The sequence below is a fragment of the Falco peregrinus genome, chromosome W (genome assembly GCF_023634155.1).
Source record: "Falco peregrinus isolate bFalPer1 chromosome W, bFalPer1.pri, whole genome shotgun sequence".
Classification (NCBI taxonomy): Eukaryota; Metazoa; Chordata; class Aves; order Falconiformes; family Falconidae; genus Falco; species Falco peregrinus.
The window spans coordinates 14,244,715-14,266,040 of NC_073743.1; the positions used below are offsets into that span (position 1 = coordinate 14,244,715).

The 21,326-nt window shown below is 42.0% G+C and overlaps 1 protein-coding gene across 47 annotated transcripts in view; it reads right to left on the bottom strand.

Annotated features, from left to right (window-relative positions):
- Positions 1-21,326, bottom strand: part of LOC129783139 (CUGBP Elav-like family member 4) — a 773,173-nt gene that overhangs the window by 448,051 nt on the left and 303,796 nt on the right. The window lies entirely within an intron of this gene.

Here is a 21,326-nt window from a genome sequence, read left to right on the forward strand (position 1 = left end):
GTTTTAACACAGGAAAATACACAGCTAAGCACTACTAAAACTATTACAGTAATGATCAAAAATAATAATCCCGTTTGCTATGAGATTGTATCTTTGCTGTCAAAAGTTCGAGTTTTTCACGCGTGGTCCCCTGTATGTGGGATCGGAACAGAGGTCGAATAGGTTCCAGAACAGGGTCTATCGCAAGGTGCAGGTGAAGCAGCGTTCTCGCGTTGAGCTCCTCCAGCGTGCTCTACAGCAGGTTTTACCCAACGGCTGGGAACCCAAATAGTGCCTGAGTCAGTAGAAATACAGACATAACCACACCCCACATAAATCACCTCCACAGGACCTACCCATTGTCCTGTTTTTGCATCCTTATACAGTACTTTCATGTGTGGTGGCCTGGGGGGTTCTGAGCCAGCGTGGTGCCTTATTATAGGCGGCTCATTACTGTCCCCAAATACACACAAATGATTAAGCACAAAAAGAGCCTTCTCTACCCTTTCTCTTACATCCTGAATCTCTTTGAACTTTTCTATATAACGTTTTAGCGTCCCGTTAGCCCGCTCTACGATTGCTTGTCCAGTTGGAGAATGAGGGATTGCAGTAACATGTTTAATATTCCACATTTCATAAAGCGTTTAAGTAATCCGCTACCATATGCAGGACCGTTATCAGTTTGAATAGTAATAGGCACCCCTAAAACAGCAAAGCAACTAGTTAAATGCCGGCGCACGTCCCGGACCTTTTCCCCAGGCTATGGTGTGGCCCATAACATATGGCTATAGGTGTCTATAGTAACATGCACATATTTCAATCGACCGAATGCAGGAACATGAGTAACATCCATCTGCCAAACATCATTAGACTTTAGTCGTCGCGGGTTGACCCCACAACCGAACCCTAAGCCTGAGTTATGGTGACTACATATAGGGCAAGCCTTCACAATGGCCCGAGCCTCCTCCATAGAGAGTTTGTAGGCTCGTGCCAGCCCCTTCGCGTTTTGATGGAAGATCGAATGGGCTTCTCGGGCTCGTTGACAGACACAAATGACCTTGTTGATACTGCTCTTTAACCAGTTCATGCGCCTGTTCTAGACTTTCCCTTTTTAGCGGCCACTGCTCTATCCACACTGGTTCCTCTGTCTTCCATCGGAGTGGGATCAGGAAAGTCCAAGCGATGGCCGCTCCTAGAAAGGGAGGTCTGAAGTGAGGACCATCCCCATTCGGGCCAAGATATCACGGCCTACCAAAGCATGCACCCCCCCAGGCAGTGGAATAATCGAGACACAACAATTTATAACTTTGTCAGCTATAGTCCATCGTAGAAGGGGGAATTTGCGAGCGAGGGTCAATCCTCCTACTCCTGCAACTGTGGCATTGGTCGTACAGGTTGGCCAATGCGCCGGCCATTTGTGTGCACTGATTATAGAGACATCAGCGCCAGTATCCAACAGCGCAGTAATCGAGAGTGTCTGGTCTCCATACTGCACCGTGACCGATCGCCGTGGTCGTTGACGCAAGCCAATAGTCAATAAAGCCATTTGTCCCGTAGACCCAAAGTTACCTTGTCCTCGAGGTTGTTCTTGCAATGGTTGGAGGGTGCCTGCAAGATGCGGTAGTGGAATCAACTGGGCTATCTTGGTCCCTTTAGGTATAAAGAGTGGGGGAAACAGCGTCTGAGCCATAATATGAATTTCTCCGTGAAAGTCCTTATCAATCAGTCCCACCAAAACATCGAGTCCCAACATGGTGGCTGATGAATGCCCTATGAGTAATGCTCCAACAGCTTGTCCGCTTATACAAATTGGTCCTTGTATGCCAGTAGCAAGTTTTGTAGGCTTTGAGTCCAATAGGGTACAATCTACTGTTGTTGCCAGGTCCAAGCCGAGGCTTCCGCTGGTTGCGGGTCGGAGAGGAAAGGATTTTGTGCTGCTAGGCAAGCAGCCGTTTTTTGTGTCGGCGCGGGGCGCCTCTTCCCGCTGGGTCGCCCGTTTCACGATTGACGACAAGCAGCTTCGTTGTGAGTGTCTGAGCGGCAGTTTCGACACCATACGGAGTTGACATTGCAGTCCCGTCTCATGTGTCCGGCGACACCGCAACGGAAGCACCGTAGATGAGATGGGCCGCGGGCATTTGATCGCCCAGCAAAGGCTTGCAAAGGAGCAAGGGCTGCCAAGACCTGACTTTGGGTAGCCTGCGCCTGCTCTTTTAAAGCACTCCCTAGTTCTTTTATTGCCTCGAGTAACATAGCCTGGGGCCCGACCGGCACTTGTGCCATTCTTTCCAAAGCTTCTTCTATGGTCCATGTCCCTGGTAGCGTAGCTAGGATGTTACGTGTGGCTGGGTTACAATTCTGCATGGCACACTGCTTTAAAATGGAGCCTTTGAGATAGTCTTGCACCCCAGCTGCCTCTATGGCGTTTGCTACCCGATCGATAAATAACCCAAAAGGCTCCTCTCTTCCCTGCTTGATTCCCATATATGAAGGGATTCCCCCAGGTTCCTTTATACAGTCAAGCGCTAGTCTAGCTAGCCTCATCACTTCCTTTGCCTTATCCGGTCCCATCAGTGCCTGAGCTTCGGTTCGAAAATAGGGTCCTAAACCCATCAGCTCCTGTAGAGTAACCCCATGCAGCGGGTCCCCTGGCTGTCTAACCACTGCTATCGATTCCTGACAAGCAGCCTGCCAATGAGCGTTAAACAGAAGCTGCTGATGTTGGCTCAAGATTAACTTCATTATACTGCGGATGTCACTCGGGAGTAAGATATTAGTTCCCCAAATATAATCTAACATTTGCCTGGTGGGTTCCCCTTTCAAACCTGACTCACTCACCGTAGCCCGTAGCTGAGTTAATAACTTCCAATCTAAGTTAGTGATAGAAACCGTGATATTCCCCTGCGCATCTGGCTGTGAATACGTGACTGGGAAAGCCTCATGCACGATTACTGCGGCAAAATCGCGTTCACCCTCAAGCATAGCGCTTTCTGCTATCTGCTTCCAGACCTTTTGCCTCTTTTGGGCAACCCGAAGACATTCTGCAAAAGGATTCATACATTCCCTACTCTCTACCGGGTTTTTACGGTCTATTTCCTCGCTCACATCATCATTCCCCGACGGAGGGGCTGAGGGATTCGAAGAGGGCGGCGACGGGAAGGGCGACTGGTCCCACCTTCCCGCAGTCCCCTGTTGAACCGTCAGCGTACGCGCCGAGGGAGGCAACGGGCAAGGGGGGGGGGGGGGGGGGGAAGCCGATTCCCCCTGCTGTGTGGCTATTGCAGCAGCAGCCGCTCTCTGTTCGGCTCGATGTTGCAAAAGGGCATTAGTGACAGCTTGCCACGGTTTCATCACTGTTTTGGCAGTTTTATTGTCGGCTATTACTTCGGCAAACAGTGTGTCCCCATAATTACGCCACTCTGCATGCTCGAAAAACGTATCCGGATTCCCAAAATGACCCCTCGCTACCCCATACGCTAATAACCCGGGTAATGCCTTTTTACAATCTATGCCCCGAATGCTCCGCTTTTCTAAAAAGCATTTGAGCAAATCGTACGTCGCTTGTCTCTCCATACCGTCGTCAGCGCTGTTGCAGCCTTTGCGAGACTTCGGCGACGCGTGGCCGGCGGGACCCTCTGTAGGTGCTCCCGGGCGCGGGGACTGTGCCCTTCCGCCTCCTGCGCTGCTTTCAGGACCGGTACCCGAATCTCCGTCGAACCGTGGCTCGCAGGTTCAGCCCTCTCTAGGGTCCCTGTTCGGGTGCCATTGGTCGCGACGGAGGGAAGACACAGTCACTCAATATGAGTGATCAGCAGACTTCGTTTATTGTGCCTTACAGTCACCTTTTATGCCTTGTTATAATTAGCTCATAGATATTACAAAAGTTAAGCTCATTATTGGTTAGTTGCCTAAATACCAAGCCCGTCCCTAGTTTCTCTTCTGTAGTTATCTGTTCCCACCTGCAACATTCTTTTCCCACCGCGATCTTCCTGTTATTGTGTAACAAGAACAGCCAAAGACAGTGTATTTTTGCTTTACTTCAGATAAGCTGAGAGCAATGTGCGTTTTTGTCCAGCCAGCTGGACTATGTCTATGTGACCTTTTTCAGCTAGCCAGTTATCCACAGTCACCCACATACCCACTGAAGAGAATTCAGACAATTCTCCTATCTCTGGAGCCACTCTAGAAGCCTTCTCATCTGCTGCTTTTGGATGATATTTTCTTTTAAAGAAAGGTCCACTTAATATGTTCCTTCCCAAAAAGTATTTGTAATTAATTCTTATCAATGGCAACAACTGATTTTTAATATTACTTCTAAATTGGTAATTAATCTATGACCAAAAAAGGAAGGTGTACCTTGACTGTCAAGACCAGGGGTCCTCAAACTACGTCCCACGGGCCGGATACGGCCCCCCAGGGTACTCAATCCAGCCCCCGGCATTTACAGACCCCCCCGCCGGGGGTTGGCGGGGGGGGGGGGTGGGGGGGGTGGAACAAACAGCTGCAGATGACTGCCTGCCACTTCATCCGCACGCCGGCCCCCTGTTTAAAAAGTTTGAGGACCCCTGAAGAGGTTAGCACTTATAAGTGATGAATGGTTGGGTTATAATGGTATTTTGGTTGCCCTCTTTGTTCAGTTTGGATGTTACCTTACCATGTGTTATATCTGAACATGAATCACAGCTCCTCAGTCTTTATATTTCCTAAGACAAAGCCTGACACACAGAACTCCGGGAAGATATAATTTATTATTGCTTAATTAAAGGCCCAATGCCCAGAGATACCACTCACTTCGCTAGCCAGCAAAATCATAATTGTACTGATGTCGAGGCCAGCTTTCTAAGTAGCTATTGGAAGTTGAGGTGAGGAAGATCTGAGCTATTCTGTAGGGCAAGGGTCCTCAAACTTTTTAAACAGGGGGCCAGCGCGGATGAAGTGGCAGGCAGTCATCTGCAGCTGCTTGTTCCCCCACCACCACCACCCCCCGGCGGGGGGTTCTGTAAATACCGGGGGCTGGACTGAGGACCCTGGGGGGCCATATCCGGCCCGCCGTCTGTAGTTTGAGGACTCCTGCTGTAGGGTATTCTACAGAACAAAAGTTACATTCATAATTTTTAATTTAAAACTTACTTTTTTTTTTCCACTGGGCTGCAACATTGATTTCTTCTCATTCCTCACATGGGTCCAAACTGCGGTGTTACCAGTAGCAAGGAAGAACTAGTTATTTTTTTGTGACTAAGCAAATATGTTTTTTAAAAGGTTTGGATTGCCCCAAATGATATCTTTTAGCCCTGCTAGCACAACAGATGTATGTTCTCTCAGCACCATAAAATAACTATTTCACTTTACCTGTGATATATGTCCACAGTTTTCAGATTTAAATATTTTTAGATACTGTGTTAGAGAGCAGTTTATTAAAAAAAATTCAAAATGGCAAGTTTACATGACTCAGCTGTAAAACATCTGCAAAAAACTTTCCAATTCTTCTGTTTCATTATCTACCTTTTTCTGTAAAATAACTTTCCCTGGGTGAAGTAGATTCAAAGGAGTATTGTTGTACTGGAGACTACATAGTCTCCAGTTGCCCTCTGAAAGAAATTCCACAGGTTTGCAAGGTGACAGACAAGGTATAAGAATGAAAATATTCAAATTGAATTTTTTTGGCAGAATCTTTCTCCTCTAAGATGATGTTAGAGCTAGATAATACATGACCGATCCTTAGGGAAGTGTGCCACAGATGAGTTGGTAGCAAAAAAAAAAATATATTTTTGACTTAAACCCAACCTGGAAATGTTAAAGAGACAAAATAAAATATGGAAACCCCAGATGCCATTTTATACAGTCAATTTTCTGTCTGTAAGTGTGTTTTAAGGTATTGTCCTGCACTCTGGTATATCATAAATCCAGCTTGATATAGTGCTGCACTGCTCTGTCACTGTCTGTAAACTGACATTCTCAGGTGGTTTTGTTTGTTTGTTTGTTTGTTTGTTTGTTTGTTTTGGGGGGGGGGGAAGCTTGGGGTTTAGTTTTGTTTTCCACCATAAAGAAATAGGAGCATTTTGTGTGCAACACAGTAATAGTGCAGAAAGGAAGCGTCCTCTCCTTGCGTCCCTGACTCTGCTACGCTCCCCAATAAGCAAGATATCTCTGTCACGTGCAAATAATGAGAGGCCAATTATGCCTGAGGAAGGAGGGTAGGGGATAGGGGTCTGATGAATAGTAAGCAAGAACAACTTACATGGAAATCAAGCCAAAAGTTGCTTTCAGCTTTAAAAGTTACTCTCTAGCTCTGGTAAGTGTGACTATCCATCCTGGTGCTAGGCATCACACAGCAGTGCCATGGGAGGCAGGCTCCATTCCGCCAGGCAGACCAAGCAGGTTTCTGCAAGCACAAGTGGAGAGCAGCAGCACTAACCCAGAGGCTTCTGGCATTCCCCTGCTATCTGTCCTGATGGCTGTGTTTTGGTTTACTAGATACCACAGGCAAACTTACTGCCTGGAGTGTGAACTTGTCTACAACTCAGGAAGCTGCTGAGAGAAAAAGGTGGAGATTTCCCATGTCCTTGAGCTTATAATATTTTTTTTATCCTGCTCCCTACCACAGGGAAGGCTCTCACTAGCTAAAAACAATTCTCTAGCTCACCAAAACCTTTTCCTCAAATTTTAAATCTTAGAAATATACTTCTTTCTCTCTGTGTGTATATATACACGAGTGGATGAATATTATATATACAGTTAAAGATCCATACATTTCTACATACAAATACGTATAAATATATTGAAATAACAACTTAGGTTTATGTTTTGTCTTTTGTTACCCAAAGACAAGATATTAAGAAGAATACGTACTTAAAAATAAATTGATGTAGTTCTTGAAAGAAAAAGTAGAGACTGTCTACAAAACACTTCAGTGCTTAGTCTTAAGTTGAGACATGAAACAGGAGTCCTAATGAATACCTAAAAAAAATAATAATGAAGGGATATTAATTAGCTACATAGAAATGAAAGGTTACCTATTATATTTAACTTATGACAGCTGTATCTGCAGCATTGCAGAGGTCTCCCCAAGACGCAGAAGTATCTCTGGAGAGGTGAGTCTCTGCACTGTCTCTCAGGGTGCAAACAGTCCTAGCCTTGCACACTTCTCTGCTAATTTGCAAATCCTAGAGGATATGCTCCAAATTTTTACTAACCCCTCTCCTATCCAAACAGGGCCTATAGCTTTGTGTGTTTGCTGTTGAACCAAGTGCCATAAAAAACCCAACATCAGCTGTGTTGGCAGATTTTAAAGGCATTTTTCTTGGGATAGTGCATTGGAAGTGTAAGCACATCTTTCAATTTATTTTTATTTTAAAAATTCACCTATCTTGTTTTCCCCCACAGAATGCACAAGGATTTTTTAATTATAATTTATCAAGCCAGTAATCAGTGGAAGACTTATGAGCATTCCCACATTCAAGAAACTGTGTACTCCCAAATTAACAAACCACATATCTTGTAACTCTGTGCTTTCAAAGTACTACCAGAGATACACCCTGTAGCTTGGAGGTACCAACAGCCAATGGTACCAAACCAGAGCTCGGATCTCTGCTTCTTTGCTCAAATCCAGTGGCAAACAGGTATGCCAAACTTGTGACATGAGCTCAGCCTACAATAAGTCTTGTGCATGGACATGGCAGAAGGGAAACTGGGAGGCAGGGGAAGGTGAACTGGGAATTAGAGGGAATGGTGGTATATTCAAAAATGTACAGTTATTTTCTGAACTGCTTTTTATGTGAGCCAGCAGAGGCCAGTGGGCACAGATGAAAAAACTGACCAGCTCTCATGGTTTAACACCAGCTGGCAACTAAGCACCACATAGCCAGCTGCTCATTCCCCCCACCCAGTGGGATGGGGGAGAGAATCAGAAAAGTGAGAAATCTCATGTGTTCACATAGATATAGTTTAATAGGACAGAAAAGGAAGTAATAATAATTATAATAAAAGAATTAGAACATACAAAACAAGTGATGCACAATGCAAGTGCTCACCACTCACTGACTGATGCCCCGCCATTCCCCGAGTAGCAGCCTCCAGCCAGCTTTCCCCCCCAGTTTATACACTGAGCATGGCATGATATGGTATGGAATATCCCTTTAGCCAGTTTGGTTCAGCTGTCCTGGCTGTGTCCCCTCCCAACTTCTTGTGCCACTCCAGTCTTCTCTCCTTGATTTAGTATAAACAACAACTAAAACATCAGTGTATTATAAACATTATTCTCATACTAAACCCAAAACACAACACTGCAACAGTTACTAGGAATAAAGTTAACTCTATACCAGCTGAAACCAGGACACCAGCTTGCCCTGGAAAGACTTTCCTGTGTAGCAAAGCTCCAAGGAAAAGGTGTTTTCAGTTTTTGATAACATTTCTGCAATATCAAACCACTGCACTTCTTCCTTTAACTAAAACTTAGCAAAGCTAACTGTATAATCAAGTGCCTCTAAATAGCTTCACAATGACAAAATATTATTGCCTATATACAAGTGAGGTTTCAATTTAAAAAGCATTTCTGTTTGAAGGATATTTTTTTTTGTAAGTTCCCACACATTCAAATGACGGATGAAAATCCTGTTGGCTCTTCAAAAAGCATTCCTAGTGTATTACAGGACGACAACAGCCTTTGGTTTCCAGGTGTGACTGCCCAGGGTTCCCCAGCAGTACACAGCACACTGACCTAGTACTCTAATTTAGTTTTAGTCAAAATATAAAGCTTTTAGAAAGTCTAGTGTACTTAAACTGCATCTGTAGTCACCAACATGCTGTCCGTTTCATTTTCTGAAACTTGGGATAAGTAACTTTATGATAGTGATGTTGAGTAGCCATTAATCTTCATTTCTTTGAGCTATGCCACAGTTTCAGCTTATGAGTTCTTCAATAAAAATCTCCCAAAGTTACCTTGGCAACCCATACATTTGCCAAGCTGACAGATTTATGAGTTACATCTATAAATATTTGTAGGCTGTTGACAATGCAGTTTTTAGAGACAGATATATACACTACAACCAAGAGTTTCAAAAAAGGCAAAACACACTTGCACAATGTCACATAACCATATACAAGTCTGTGTATCAATACATGTCTGAATACAGATACGCATGCTAATAATCATACAGACTTTCTGACAAGCATGTAGCATGTTGTCTTTGCCCAATGCTGCTTCACAGGCAGCACTCAGACATTTCAGCAAGTCAGAACATGCTAACAGATACATAGCTGTAATACACATCCATATGTTCTCCAGACAACAGAATAAAACCTCCTACCCCTACATGTTGTTGGAAAAGGCAGCAGAGGAACACACCCCCCACAGCAACTGCGTGTAGTTTATAGACTTAAACTTGACTTTTACATGCAGGCACGTTCATTATTTCACAAAAAAGTTAGATATAGGACATCAAAGAATATCCTATGCAACAAATCCAAATTCAGCTGTATATACATGACCATACACATACAAGCCATATATCTTGGAGTGATTATAGAAGAATATTAATAATTATCTTTAATTTTTTCTCTGTCACATGCTACTACCTTCTCTTTAGACCTGTCTGAGCCTTTGTTTTGCATTGCCCTAGGCTGGTGACCACAGTAAATCTTTAACCTATAAATTCTGGTGATGAGTTCAGCTGTTTTATTGTCTGGCAGAATAGATGGAGATGATACAAAGTCCAAAAGAAAAAAAAAAAAAAAAGAGGATAGGGCTAAATAGAGGGGAGTCATATATAAACAACACAGCAATTTATAGAAGCAAGGGATCTTTTATTTTTGTAAGGCTCAGGGCTTGTGTTATCAGCATCCCATTAACCCAAAACATACTCTGAAGGTATAATTTTGCTAGCTCCATCTTCTCTTTCTTTGCCTGAAAGTCTAAATATAAAAATCACTTTTTTTTCCTTTCTCTTGTTTTAAAAATAGAACTGAGATTAAGTTTTCTTCCTTCCTTCCTTTTGATGGGGAAAATCTCAGTGGTTGTTTAGATTTTGCTTATACATTAATAAAACATTACAGGGAAGTAGTAGGAGAAAGATCAAAAATCTTTCCTGTGACAACAAAATGCCTTTCTGTTATGCTGTTTCTGGTGGAATTCACTGCTGCTGCTTCTTCTAATCTCCAAAACTTTGGCTTAGTGTGGAATATGCACCAAAGCAAAAGGTTATATATGTGCACATATATATATAGGGTCTGTGTTGTGTCTCCCAATCCCTTCCATGCACTACAAGTAAAGTCATGGGACAAAGGATTCAAGAGAGCCTATCATCATATCAGGTGTCATCTTACCACACCTGTCATGTCCAGGCAGATGTGGACAATAACAGAGCAACAAAATTTGGCAGGCTCCTAATTAAAATCCCTGCCCTGGAGCTTTTTCCCCTGTGTTATGGCAGGCTGAAGACTTTGGGCAGTATCTGTCAGGATGGGCTCCAATTTTGTGTGCTTTAAAGTAGGATGCTTAAGGTGAAAGGAATAGAACATAAAGCACTGCAGAGTAAAGACAACGTGAGATTCTGAGAAGCAACATGGATCTGAGCTCAGAGAGAAATCAGGACAAGCAGCGGCTTTACTCTAGAAGACTCAAACTGGGCATTCAAAACTGCAATCAAAACCTGGAAAACTAACTCTTGGCAGCTTCAGTCTCAAAAGCAAACTTCTGAAATGCACTTATCTACCATGCCTTCCATTCTATGAGCATGAGCAGTGCTGGTAAAATGTGCTGCTCACTATCCCAACTACTGACAACAAGCAAAGAGCCACGACAGTCTGCCTGCAAGTTCATTTACCTGGCTAATGCTCAACCTAAGCCAAATCACATGGAGTAAGAACTAGGCAACGCTGACATTAAGTATTTGTGCCATTTTGTTCTCACCTCTATGTACCTTTCCAGACATTACAGCACTTCCAAACATGATAGGAAAACCTATTGTTGCCAGATAATAAAAACTTTTGTGATATTTTTAGCCTCCTTTTTTGCCTTCAGGTATGCAAAGTCAACTCCTCACTCAGTCTTTTGAAGGTCTGAGGTTCATTCATCAATCTTCCAACTTGTTTCCCAGTTTTTCAGCCACAACTTTCCTTCTGATATGGTCCAAAACCCTTTAATCCCAAGAAATAGCTTCAATAGACATGGTTTGTACTTAGATGTCTGGACAGAGTAAACTCTCCAGTTTTCCTTCCTTAGATATATATAACATTAGGAAGTATAGCACTGTATCTCTTCTTTCTTTTTCCCCTTCTCTCTTTTGTTTAAGGGAAACAGTATTCATCAGTTGTCTTTTCTGTTACTGCAGGATCATACAACATGTGTGTGTATATGTGGTCACAGATTCACAGTTCAACTACTAACTTTTCCTGACTTCATGGTGTTTTGCTGATTGAGTGGATACCAAGCAAAAATGAATTCCAAATCAAATACAAGAATAAATGCAGTTCATTATATTACACTATAAAGGAAAAATAGCATGCAATACGATAAAAGGAAACAGTACTAGTTATTATGCACAATAGAATAAAAGAACAATAGGAACAAAGCATCAGATCATTACTGCAAACTGTTACAGAGACTAAGAAAAGGAGACATCACCAATTACCACCTTAACATCATCCAGGCCCACCCTTTCATCTGGGAAGTCCTGTTGCAACTGGTGCCAGGAGTCTCTCTGTAACTGGGAAAATACCCACATGGTGCATCCACCAGTAGGTGAGGCTTCTGGCCCAGTCCCGGAGCTTGCCCACCTTTATACTCAGTGAAAAACAGAAATAGCTTACATACCTAGGTGTGCAAACTTTTAAGTTTAGGCTAAGTGCAGGCGTGCACTATCTCATGATTTGTAAGGTTCACATATACCAGGGACACTGGCCAGATGCCCAAGTGTGGTGGAGTTACTGTCATGACACAGTTGCACACAATATTGATTGCATGGACGTTACTGCTCATATCTTGCTTGTTTGGGGGGCTCAAGACAAACACCACCTGCTCACTGAAGTTGTCCTTGAGCTCCCTGAGCTCACTGTCCAAGTTAAGCAACCCGTGATTAAAGGCAAAGGCTTTTTCATAAGCAGTAATCAATTTAATACATTTTCACCGTACATGGCAAAGAATAGTTTTAAAAGTTTCATTCTACTTTGTATTAAATATGACATATCAATAAGGCTACAAGCCTTACCAGACCGTTCAAATCTAGGAATAGGGTCATGCCTGAATGGTTTGTTGGAAGTCATCATTAGGAAAGTTTCCATCTTAAATCACTTTCTAGGAATTAAAAATTATCGTGTAATATAATTGCCCATTGTGCTTCTGAAGTTTGCAAATTAAGGAAATATAATAGATTTGCTGAATGGGGTCTACTGTTTGCCTTATTTTCTTCAGGATAGTGAATCAAAATATAGGGCCTTGTTTGCGGAATCCATTTGTGTGTATGTATAGCCGTTTTGAAGTAGGAACAGAACTACAAAGAAACCTTTAGGAATTTACTCTAAGTCAGTAATGGATTTTTCTTGTTTTCAGGCCTGGTTTTAAAGCGTCTTGTAAAAAAAATGTCCCCAATGTATACTGTGTAAGAATTAATGTGGAACTAGAGCAAAATTACTCCGCCTCTTATGCATTAAAAAAACCCAGTTCCACTAGGTTCAAAACATTGAAAAAATGCATTTCTCCCTCCTTCTTGCTAATATTTTTGCAATTCAGTATAATTTTTCATTATTGTGTTGTTTGATATACATGAAAAGGGATATTGAACATAGAATAACTGCTTCTAGTATAGCTGTAAGATACGTGATCTGCAAAGCTTATTACATAAATCTTATAAAGCATAATGGTTTTAAGCCATTAGCCAAAGCAGGTATTGGAAAAATGGGGGTTTAACTCAGTTGGTGTACCACAAATTAATACTGGTTTAGCACCATCATACATAAGGAAAAGCCACAGACTGGGGGTCCTCAAACTACGGCCTGCGGGCCTGATACAGCCCCCTAGGGTCCTCAATCCAGCCCCCGGTATTTACAGAACCCCCCCGCCGGGGGTTGGGAACCAAGCAGCCCCAGATGACTGCCTGCCACTTCATCCGCACACCGGCCCCCTGTTTAAAAAGTTTGAGGACCCCTACAGATAAACCTCATCTTTGTAGATAGACAAGATTTTTACCTTTCAAGGCTTTAATTTTCCCCCTTTAGCCATGGCACAGTTGCATCATGAAAACAAGCATTCCATACTTACAGAAAACACATTTATCAAAGGATTGAAACTATAAAAAAATAATTTTTATATAAATGTGTTAAAGAAAGGTCCCTGATCTAAGCTGGCACTGCTTCAAGTTGAGCCTGGACCAGACAACCCCCTTCTAATCTAAATGCCTCTCTGATTTTGCAACCCTGAGGGCTGAATTGTACTATTTTAAGGATTCCTACACTGCATAGAGATCAGTCCACTGTTTCTGAACACAGCCTAAGCCTGCAGTGACCTACCAGGGTACATCCAGTTGAAGAAGCAGGACTTCGGATATGATATTTTTGGAAAATCCTTCCCCTAACTAGATTTTGTTGTTGTCCTTTGTCTCAGGAGATCTAGACTTTATCTTTGTTCAATTACTGATTTACAGCAAGAAGATGCTCCCTCTTCTCTGCCTTACTGTCTCTATTCATAGAAAAGGGCCTATCTGAGTCTGGCTTTGAAATGAACAGAGGAAACATAGGGCATTACTATACAAGTTCTAGTGAACACCACTCAAAGTTTACTTTACTAGAACAGGAAACTGTCAAGACTTGCCAAAATTGGGGTCTTGTCACCAAGACGACCCATAGAAAAGGATCTCCCTTCTATATCTGTTGATCTCTTGTTTTCTTCATACACATAATTAATTTCCTAGAAATACTCTAATCAAGTTAAGCAAACATAGCAATCACTTTAAGACTCTTTGAAAGATGGTGTTTAGAGTAGGGAGATGACTAGAGGAAATAAGATCAAGTTAAGCGAGGAAGAAAATGAGACAGAACATCAGAAGAAATGTTTTTCCCATGTTAAAGTTTGATAGGCTGTGATCACAATTTCATAATCCAAGGGAAGTAGCGAGGGTTCGCGGTCTGTTTGAATGACACAGCATATCAGAAAATATGTTTCTGTTTCTATTTACTGGACTTCCAAGTACATTGTCATCTGGTCTGGCTTGATTTACACAGTCTAATTAAAACAGACCCTGATTTAATGGCCTAGCTACATAGAACATTTTGGTACACAAATTCTGGTGTAAGCTTTGCATGCAGTCGCGTTAATTTGTATGCCCAGTTACAAGAGTTCACGTAAATTGGTTATTTGCACCAATTGAATCACTAATTAAGCATAATACCCTGCACAATAGCCCGATTTACATATGCACTGATGCAGACTTGCATGTATAGTTATGTGTGCAACCATGCTCCTATTTTGTATATATAAGGGTGCATGTAAATTGCTTGAAAATCTGTCCTGTTAAATCTCTTCCATCTCTACTTTAGATCATTCTGTTTGCCAAGTAGTAGATTGTCCCACTCTGGTACAAAAATGTATCAGCTCAGAGAGTGAATATCAATTGAATTAGTAAATAAAATGCTGCCAAAGGTATATTTCTCTCTTTTACTTAAACTCCTTTTTATAGCTATCATAACTAAAATTCTGGATTGTTTTTAGGGCCCTTCTCTGGCTGTGAAAGGCAGCTTGTTCTTTCATTCCTATTTCTTCTCTTATTAGCCCCTTTTCACTCAGTTGTGTTTATTAAACTATAAGCCTGATTGAATTCCATATAAGGCACACTTATGCTATTCCCACTAAATTCCATAGGATATGGGTTTAATTGAGGTCAAGGCCTCATAGCACTGGGAGCTATCAAACTGTTATACACCTCAAGACTAGGATTTGGTTTGAGGCAGTTATATTGTCCAGTAAGCTCCAAAGGGAGTCAGTATTATTTTTCTTGAAGCAGCAAAAACATCTCAGTTTATCTTTGCTTCAATTTTTTTTTTTGGTAGGGCAACCGAGTCACAAAATGCAAAGATCACCTGGAATATTCTTAACTAAACCAGATCTGGTGAACTAGATCTTTATTCATTGGCAAAGTAAAATATGCTGTCCAATAAAAAGGGATGGGAAAATTATCCAAAACTTTTAAGTTAACACAGTAGGTATACTGGTTGATCTAACAGAGTATATTGGAGCTTTCACCCAGTCATTCTTTTTGATAAGGAGTACAGACAGGACTTTGGGAGAGTCCTGAGAAAAACAGTAGAAGCTTTTAGACCAGTGATTCCAAAGCGTTTTATATTATGCATGGGCTTTAGTCTCAGCACACAGATTGAAGGCCCTGGTTCTTGTTTTTTCCCCTATTCCCATGTTAAGAAAAGAGACCATAGAGAATGAGTATAGGATAAAAGCTATCTATCTTTGTGTGTCCAGCTGTTTGGGACTCGGCTGGAGCACGCCTGGACAAGTCTAGAGAAACCTCCCATTGCTTGTAACTTGGATTCTACTTCCCATACCTCAATCAAGAGCTTCATAGCCACACTACATTCCTTCTATCAGAGGGTTGAAGGATTTCTCCAGCAGGGAATTCCACCTATTGTAAAGGTATTTCAGACTGCCAGAGTGGATTGATAGGATTGGCAGGAGTTGGACCCGATGGACTTACTGTAGTAAAATGAGACTTCAGTGTTTATGATTAGAATGATCTCATTTAAGGGGCCTCATGCTCTTACAAGGGAACCATTAATCTGCACCTTCAAATAAACACTTTGCAGAACAGCTTCCAAGCAGTGAGTGTCCCAGAACAGCTTAAAATTGTCACATTTCAGGTAAATGAAATATCAGCTCCCTCAAGATGGGGGCACTGAGAAAGTGGAGCATCCTTAACAGATTAAGCATAAATTGAGTCTCAGGACTTTTAAGTGTAGTCCCATTATTGTAGGGAAAAAACAGAAATTCAAGTGTGCTCCACAGGGAACCCATGAGGCAAAAAGTAAAAGAAACTTTGCTGTTCAGAGTACAAGAGCCAATGAGAAAGGCTCTCTTGCCACTATCAAAAGTCAGTATTGATAAAAATACAAGTGAAAAACAAGAGGAAGTAAATTTGAGTGCAAACCTTAGCACATACTTAAAGCAAGCAAAACTTTAAATGGAAACCTGACATCCAGGGACTGTGGGGAAAGAGCATCTGGTTACACTAGTATCACCAAAAAAAAAGGTGAAGCCACCATTTTCTTTTCATTGGAGTTTAAGTGTCTAAGGCAGGAAACACCATGTCCCACTGGAGTATGTTATACTCCCTCTCATGGAAAACAAATCTACTCCAGCACCGGCCCTCTGCCTTAGAAAAAAAGTCAACCTCCACTATCCAAGCATGTGTCTTTGATTAATGAATCCTGGGAACAGCCAAGAAAGAATTCATAGCAAAGTCTACCTAGCTTTCACAGATGCCAGACTGACAAGTTAAGATTTAGTCAAGAGTTTTAAGAAGCTCAAGTAAAGAAATAAGTGGAAAACTTCATTATTATTGTTTGCTGTGGCTAGAGGTACAGAGAACTAGTCAGCTAGCAGGAAAAAAAAATGACAGCTTTTCAAATCCCCTCTAAAAATTTGGAGGTACTTTGCAGGATTTTTTTGTTCATTCCAGTGCTGTCTTCTATTTCTGTGTGTTTTGCTATTTCTACTTTGGCTGGTACTGTAGCAATAGGTACTCTTGAAGGCCAAACCTTCAAATAACAGCAGAGCACTGAAAAAGAGCATTTCCATCAAGAAAACAGGGAAAAAGGAAATGTATCTCTTGAACACATTAAAGCATTTAACTCATATAAAATTGCCACACAAATTTTGCCTAAAACCAGCAAGCTGCAGCAAGGCTTTACTGTTGGTCAGATTCTACTGTCCATGCTGTTTTCCTATCCTCCAGAGGCCAGACCACACTGCGCCTTATCTCTGTTACATCCAGGTTCTTCCTTCTCCAAACTCCTCCTCCATCCAGCCTCTCTCTCTGATCCTCCTCAGGGCTACTTAACCACTTAGCAGGAACAAGCTACAGCTGCACCTCATCCATGCCAATCAACCTACTGCCTTTGAAGCAAGGCCACAGCTGCATATTATCAATGCTAATCAACCCACTGCCTTCAATCCTCTACAATTCCCCCTTTTTGCTTTCCACCAACACCCCCCCCCCCCCCCACGTCTATCATACATTGCAGGGTCCTCATACAGTTACATTAGAACGTCCAAGCAACAGCGCACTCAATTTATTACTGTGGTGACATCCAATCTGGTGCTTCCAGCAACCTCAGGTCCTGCACTTCTGCTTCCTGTATTTGGGCTGTGAGTTCACTGCATAAGCCCAAGTGGAATCCGGTTTCTCCCTGCGTTCCTCCCCCATTTCCTGCCTGTAAGTGACTGTCCTTGATTTACATTGTTTTGCAAAATGCCCTGATTTACCTCACTGATGGCATACCAAACCAGAGCCATCAGCTCCTCAAAACCTTGGTCTCTTAGGACAGTCTTTCTTTAAGTGACCTTCCTGCCCACATTTGTAACTGTGACAGATAACCCTACCTGCATCAGCAAAGTTTTTGCCAGACACTCCATTTGGAAGGCAGTGGTTCCTACCTTCCCATGTACATTCATTAATTCTATTAAGGTGGTATTACAATTCACCATGCCTGCAATAACCTTTCTACAATCCTCATTCACATTGTCCTTAGCTAGTTGGAGTAACAATGCTTCCTTAGCTGCCCCATTCTGTATTTGCTTGTCCAAGACATCTCTCAACCTATCCAGGAATGACACATATCCCTCATTTTGGCCTTGTTTTATTGTGGTCCATGATTGTTGTGGAGTACCATGATCTGAGACCTGTAATAAAGCCTGGAGAGCTAACTTTTCCCTGCTGCAGGACTAAAGGATGTAGGTGAGCTTGTAACTGAGGAGAATTAACCAGAGCCTCCCCCATCAATTGGGGAACTCATGCCCCAAAACGTGGGTCATCCTGGGAGCATTCCCAGTTCATCAATGATTGCTCACCAAGTACCTCCAATTTGACTCAAACAGTAACATTTGCATAGGGGTCAATATAATTTGTGCAATTGCACAGCAATCATGAGCAGTAAGCTCTACTGTGAAAATACTGCATAACAATGATTGAGCATAAAGCAAGCCTACTCTGTGCTGCATACAGGTTGATCTTAACTCTTATCACCCCCCAGTTGAAAGGCTCCCACTTGGGGGGAAGCATTACTGTCCCCCTCAAAGCACTGGGCAGGCTAACACCCTGCCCCCCATAGCAGTTGCAGCATCAATATTCCCTTCTACTGACGTGCAGAATTAGACTCTATAACTTGAAAGTTATAAAGTAGGTATGTTTATTGCGCGCAGATGCACGGGGGATCGCTCCTCCACAAGCGTGCATGCCCGAAGTGACGAACCATCTCACATTTATACAATAAAACAAATGAATATTCAATTAACGCCTATACATATCAGTTACCTAAACCCCCTTACTCTCGCTTTGTATGTTAATTAGCTTATCAGTCCTTTGCCTGGACTGTGGTGGTCTTGCAGGTTTGTAGGTGATTCATGTCCTTGTGACCATCTGATCTTCTCCAGCAAGAAGACTTAGCACTCCCTCCCTCTAGATAGCATTGGAATATCTCTCATCCTTTTCTCATTCTGTTTTATAAATAGCCCCTTTGTTAGAGGAAAAAGGGCAGGCGTCTCCTCAAGGCTGTGTGCCTATGTGACCATACACCGCACCCATGACCAGTCACCATACCCACATTCCTTGAGCAGACATATACAATCAGAATCAATGTCCATTGTCCCCATTTCACACTATTTCTCCATATCAATCCCCCCTTTTCTATCAAACTAAGTAAATTCTTTTACTTAAGCAGTCTTCCCGAATGATATAAAGCATCATACATAAGCGTTACCCTTTTAAACATTCTCCAAACCCACAAATATAACATAATGGTTAGTATTAAGGAAATTCCTAAACTGATCAATAAGATCACAGTGGGGTGTACCATAGTGTTAAGAATTCCTGTTGCAGAGGGTGACCAGCCAAAGAGAGTATCCCACCAATTATGGTTTCCATCCTGTTCTACCTTTTTTAAAACTTTTTTGATCCCCTCCTATATCATGATGGATCATAAGAAGAGTTTCATGTCCCTTTTCTTTGGTTTCTTCCAGTATACGTTGTAAATCTGCATGTTTTAATAGTTCTTTTATACTGCTTATATTTAGTCCTATGGGGGTAGGAATTATCATCTGTGATAGGGTAAAGTTGGATTTTAAGAATGGATGAGACACTACTGGGGCTGAGTAACTAAAATCACATCCTGTGATAGTAGTAAAATTACAGATACAGTAATTTGAATATTGTGCAGTCTCCTTTACCTCCCCATCTATGGTTATTGTGTTACACTTAGTTCTCAAACACGCACTTCCCTTCCCTGCATATATAATTACTGTTTTCAAGTTTGCATTTGGTCGGGCCTCAAAATGACATATTTTCTGATCTGTATCTAAACAAGTATCCTGAGCCATGATAGTATTGCTTTCACAGAGGAAGCCCTGCTGCTCTCGCATAATACAAGATTCTAAATCTACTGTTTGCCACTTGTCGCCTATCTTTCTGGCCCATGTTCTATGTTCAAAAGGGTATAGGAGCACCCCATTATGGTTAATTCCAAGGGCTACAATGGGGTGTATGGTAATTATTACTGCATTACGTATGGTTAATACAAAAAGCTGTGATTGTGTGTGTGTTGGGGTCGTAGGTAAAGTTCACCATACTCCACCATGACTGGAGTTTTCTTTCTACCTCCGTAGCACTGTCCCAAACCATCTTTCGAATCTCCGTAGGAAATATGCCTTCCTCTCCTTCTCTTATTATGGATGCAGCTATTGATTGCATCCACATTTGGGCTTGGATGCAACTTAGAGCCGGGGCGACGTCGTCCTGTAAACCACCTAACACCTTAGTGATAAGCTGATGATCTTCCATGTTTGTTCCCACCTGGGGAGTACCTTCGATATCAACCATTGGTGTGCCCCTAATGCTAATAATGAAGATTTTAGTGGTTGTTGTAGTTTTGATAGATTGGCCGTGGTGGCGGCTAGTTTATTCATTATCACCTCTGAGTCTATGGAATTTAATACTCCGAGTCCTGTTCCCAACATTCCAGTTACATCTCTCACTATTCTGTTTCGATAAATATTTCCCCTTTTTCTTAACCAAGTTGTCCATCCCTCATAAGAGGTTCGTAAGAAGGGGGAACAGGATGGCTTAACATCAGAAACATTGACTTGTATTTTTAACTCTATTCTTTTAAGAGACCATTCTGGGTTAAACAACATTTGTTGCTGACCTGTATTTCTGATTACATATGGTCCAATTGTATAAATCTTTGGATCTGGTTTAGTTAATTTAAGATCAAGCGTTAATGGGGTTGTTGTAACTGTGGTGGTGGTAGGAACAGTGGTTAGCATGATTGTTATTTTGATCTTATAAGTCAGAGCTGTTCTTGGGGATTCCTTTCCTAGGCATATTATAAAGATGGGCTCGGTTAAGGTAAAATTGTGCCAACATTCCCGTGAATTAAAGCACATGGTTGTATTTGGAAGGGTAAATTCCTTATCTACCTTTCTGACATTAATCTGGGTGTCTCCCGAAATCTTGGTGTTATCCTTTTCATTATATGTTTGACATCCTACTTTTATCTTATCTCCTAATTTTCCCCATAATCGGTCGACTTTGTGTACATCCTCCCGATCCCATTGATTCCTTTGGTACACCTCATTTTCAGAAAAAACCACCATAGCTAGTTTCGTCTTTGAGTCCACCTTTCCCATTATTCCAGTGTGTTTTTTCTGAGCATGATTCCAAGGCCAATTATCAGGCTCTTGGTTGTAGGCAAGAGAGAGGGTACAAAAAACCACAAATGGTTTAAACCCACTATTGATCATTTTAAGAATCTAAACGTTAAAATCTGTTTTGATCAAAAATATCTTTGTTTGAGTTGGGGCTTACTAATAACAAGTTGGGCGAGCCTGGCCACTGGCTCAGTCCCCGACTCTTGTTCTATATTGTTTGTTGTGGTGCCCTTCCCATATGGTGGATCCGCAACCGCTCAGGTTCACTTACTTGCCACCCACATTGTTCCCATTTGTCCGAGTAAATTTGAGTTTCAGTTCTTTTTTATCTGGGGTTACTTTCCAAGAAGTTGCAGGGGCTTTCTTAATCCGGGTATGGTGAATCCAAGAATTCTGTCCCTCAACCTTGATTGCAGTGTAGGTGGTGAGT